We start from the raw sequence: 5412 nt of genomic DNA, 5'->3' as shown, positions 1-5412 counted from the left end.
ATATATATATATATATATATATATATATATATATATTGATTTAGTGTTATATTGTTTTCATGTCTGGGAAAATACCTTTATCTAACACCTCCCAAAAAACATACACACACACACACGTATATATATATATATATATATATATATATATATATATATATATATATATATATATATATATATATTACATTGGATCCCTTTCTCTGCTTACGGCTCATTTTGCCTTTGCCTACACGTACACCGAATAGTCTGACATATTCTTTTCACATTCTTCTATGTCCTCATGCACGTGGCGCCACAGAGATTGAAAAACAATTATTCTTCGATCAAGGGGTTAACTACTGCAATGTAATTTTTCAGTGAGTAATTTCTTCTTGATAAGGGTAGAAGAGACTCTTTAGCTATGGCAAGTGGCTCTTCTAGGATATGGGAACGCCAAAATCGAACCATTGTTCTCTAGTCTTAGGTAATCCCATAGCCTCTGTACCATGGTCTTCACTCTCTTGGGGTAGAGGTCTTTTGGTTGAGGGTGCACTCGACCACACTATTCTATCTTATTTATCTTCGTCTTGTTATTTTGAAGTTTTTATAGTTTATATAAAATACATTTATTTTAAGGTTGTTGTTATTCCTAAACATCTCTTGTGATGTATTTCCTTATTTCCTTTCCTCACTTGGCTATTTTCACCGTTGGAGCCCTTGAGCCTATAGCATTTTGCTTTTCCAACTAGCGTTGTATGTTAGCAAGTAATATATATATATATATATATATATATATATATATATATATATATATATATATATATATATATATATATATAAATATATATATATATGTATATATGTATATATATATTTATTCAAGTGTATAAATATATATATATATATATATATATATATATATACATATATATATATATATATATATATATTCAAGTATATATATACAGTATATATATGTTTATATATATATATATATATATATATATATATATATATATATATATATATATATATATATATATATATATGTATATGTACACACACACACACATATAAATATATATATATATATATATATATATATATATATATATATATATATATATATGTATATATGTATATAAATCTATATATATATATATATATATATATATATATATATATATTTATATATATAGATATATATATACATATATATATATATATATATATATATATATATATATACATGTGTGTGTATATATATATATATATATATATATATATATATATATATATACAGAGAGAGAGAGAGAGAGAGAGAGAGAGAGAGAGAGAGAGAGAGAGAGAGAGAGAGAGAGAGAGAGAGTTCTCTTGCTTACACTCAGCCATACTATTCTATCTAATTTCTCATCTCTTGTTTTGTTAAAGTTTATATAGCTTATATAGGAGATATTTATTTTAATATTACTCTTCTTAAAATATTTTATATTTCCTTTTTTCCTTTCCTCACTGGGCTATTCTCCCTGTTGGAGCCCCTGAGCTTATAGCATTCTGCTTTTCCAACTAGGGTTGTAGCTTAGCAAGTAATATATATATATATATATATATATATATATATATATATATATATATATATATATATATATATATATATATATATATATACATTATTGAGGTGGTATCATTTAAATATCAAGAAACTACTATCTCTAGTACTAAACCTTTAGAGTTTATGTTTAATGAGTTATTGAAAAAGCAAATCACACAATGACTCATGTCATCATCTCCTCTTACCTCTATTGATACAAAGGGCCTCGTTATATTTCACCAGTATTCTCTAACTTGAGCTTTTATTTCAATTCTTCTCCATTCACCATCTCCTACTTCGGGCTTCATGGTCCTCAGCCATGTAGGCCTAGGTCTTACAACACTTCTAGTGCCTTTTGGATCCCAACTGAACGTTTGGTCAACTAAGCTGTCTTTGGGAGTGCGGAGAGCATGCCCAAACCATCTTCATCTACCCCTCATCATGATCTCATCCACATATGGCACTCGAGTAATCTCTCTCATAGTTTCATTTTTAATCTTGTCCTGCCATTTCACTCCCAATATCCTTCAGAGGGTTTTGTTCTCAAATCTACTAAATTTATTGGAGATTGTTTCATTGTCACACCATGACTCATGTCCATAGTATAACACTGATCTCTCTAAACTGATATATAGTCTGATTTTTATATGTAATTTCAGGCGATTTGATTTCCAAATTTGGCTGAGCCTAGCCATTGTCTGATTTTTTTTTTTCAATCTTTCACTAAACTCTAATTCTAAAGACCATGTATTGGAGATCATAGTTCGTAAATACTTAGATTATTCTTCCTCATTAATCCTCTCTCCTTCCAATGACATTTCATCTTCCATTTCATACTCCGTTCTCATGAACCCTGTCTTTCTTCTATTTATCTTCAGCCCAACTTCTTGAGATATTTCATGTATTGTGGTAAGCAGGTTTTGCAAATCCTGTGGCGTTCTGCCAATAAGGACAGTATCATCAGAATAATCTAGGTCAGCTAAATTCTTATCACCAATCCAGTCCAATCCTTCTCTATCATCTCTGACTGTTCTACACATTACAAAACACATGAGGAGGAAAAACCACATAGGTGACATCACATTCCCTTGGAGTACCCCGCTGTTCACTGGAAATTCATTTGATAAGACTCCATTAATATCAACTTTGCACTTGCTATGTTCATGAACAGACTTAATCAAAATTACATATTTAGGAGGAATTCCATAATAACGCAGGACTCTCAACAAAATTGGCCGGTGCACACTATCACAGGCTTTTTTCATATTCCACAAATGACATCAAAAGGGGATTTCTATATTCTATGCCTTGCTGTACAACATGTCTCAAAATGAGAGTTTGGTCAATGTAACATTACATTTTTTAAATCCTTCGTATTCATCACTCAGGTTTTTTATCAATCTTACTCTCCAGTCTCTTTAGAATAAGCATACTATATATTTTCATAACAACTGACGTAAGTGTTATGCCTCTGGAATTATTGCAATCAGTCAGGTCTCCTTATTTTGCTATGTTTACCAACACTCCTAAATCCCATTCATCAGGATTTGCCTCTTCATGCTACTTCCTACAAAATAATCTTGTAAGTAGTCTAAGAGGCACTTAATTTTCGGCCAGTATCATCTCGGCAGTTATTCTTATCCCAGGGATTTCCTTCTCTTCAGTTTTTTTAGAATATCTTCGACTTCAAACACACTGAATTCATTCATGGGTAAATCAAGTTCTTTATCAGTTTCAGGTATATCAATTAAATTATTCCCTTCATATCTCCTATTCAGAACCTCACTAAAGTATTCCATCTAATGTTGTCTTTCTTCATCTTCTGGTGCTACAAGAAAAATCTCTCTTTTTTATACGTATATGCTTCTTCTTCCTCGCCCTAATCGAGAATTAATTAATAATTCTATGAACAATTTTTACACCATAGTCAGTTCCTGAATTCATAGCATAGTCAGCTTCATCTGCTTTTCTATCTAAATATTTTCTAAATTGTTATTGGCTTTTCTTTTGACCTCACATACAATACTGGAATTCTTAGCAAGCCATACCTTATAATTTTCATGACTTCCTCGAAAACTTCGAACATACAATTTCTGTCTTAGTATCTTTCATATAGTATCCCAAATATCATTTGATATCCATTGCTTTAATGACTAGGTTAAGTGAAACCTTGAAGTCAAATCCCTCTAAATTGCATATAAAAATCTGGATATATAGCAGTTTAGTGAGATCGGTGCAACTGTATTGACATGAGTCCTGGTATGACAATGAAACAATATCCAACAGATTGTGTAGATTTAATAACAAAGCCCTCAGAAGAATACTGAGAGTTAAATTGCTGGACAAGATTAGAAATGAGACTATAAGAGAGATTACTCGAGTGACATTTGTGAATTATATCATGATAAGGGGTAGGTCGAGATGGTTTGGGTATGCGCTACGGACTCCCAAAGAGAGATTAGTTCATAAAACTTTAAAGTGAGCTCCAAAAGGTATCAGAAGAGCTGAAAGATCTAGGCCTATATGGCCGAGACGATGAGGCATGAAATAGACGATGATGAATGGGGCAGTATTGATATTTAAGCTCAAGATATAGACGGGCAGCCGAAATCTACTGTAAATGAATCCCTTCACATCAATAAGCGTAGGAGAAGATGATGAAGAAGATATATATATATATATATATATATATATATATATATATATATATATATATATATATATATATGTGTGTGTATATATATATATATATATATATATATATATATGCATATATATGCATATATATATATATATATATATATATATATATATAAATATATATATATATATATATATATATATATATATATATATATATATATATATATATATATATATATATATATCATCCATGAATTGAACCTAATGTCAAATTTAACTTTGAAAATATCAAGTTTTGTATATTTAAAATGCAACAATGCACTGAGGCAGTGGAACATTAAACAAAATATGGCGAAGGAATACTTGTCATGAGTTTTTATATATATATATATATATATATATATATATATATATATATATATATATATATATACATATATATATATATATATACATATATATATATATATATATATATATATACATACATACATATACCAAGGCACTTCCCCCAATTTTGGGGGGTAGCCGACATCAACAAATGAAACAAAACAAAAAAGGGGACCTCTACTCTCTACGTTCCTCCAGCCTAACAAGGGACTCAACCGAGTTCAGCTGATACTGCTAGGGTGCCACAGCCCACCCTCCCACATTATCCACCACAGATGAAGCTTCATAATGCTGAATCCCCTACTGCTGCTACCTCCGCGGTCATCTAAGGCATCGGAGGAAGCAGCAGGGCCTCCAGGAACTGCGTCACAATCGCTCGCCATTCATTCCTATTTCTAGCACGCTCTCTTGCCTCTCTCACATCTATCCTCCTATCACCCAGAGCTTTCTTCACTCCATCCATCCACCCAAACCTTGGCCTTCATCTTGTACTTCTCCCATCAACTCTTGCATTCATTACCTTCTTTAGCAGACAGCCATTTTCCATTCTCTCAACATGGCCAAACCACCTCAACACATTCATATCCACTCTAGCTGCTAACTCATTTCTTACACCCGTTCTCACTCTTACCATTTCGTTCCTAACCCTATCTACTCGAGATACACCAGCCATACTCCTTAGACACTTCATCTCAAACACATTCAATTTCTGTCTCTCCGTCACTTTCATTCCCCAGAACTCCGATCCATACATCACAGTTGGTACAACCACTTTCTCATATAGAACTCTTTTTACATTCATGCCAAAC

This window comes from Palaemon carinicauda, chromosome 20 (genome assembly GCF_036898095.1).
Source record: "Palaemon carinicauda isolate YSFRI2023 chromosome 20, ASM3689809v2, whole genome shotgun sequence".
Classification (NCBI taxonomy): Eukaryota; Metazoa; Arthropoda; class Malacostraca; order Decapoda; family Palaemonidae; genus Palaemon; species Palaemon carinicauda.
This window is presented reverse-complemented; position numbering follows the sequence as displayed.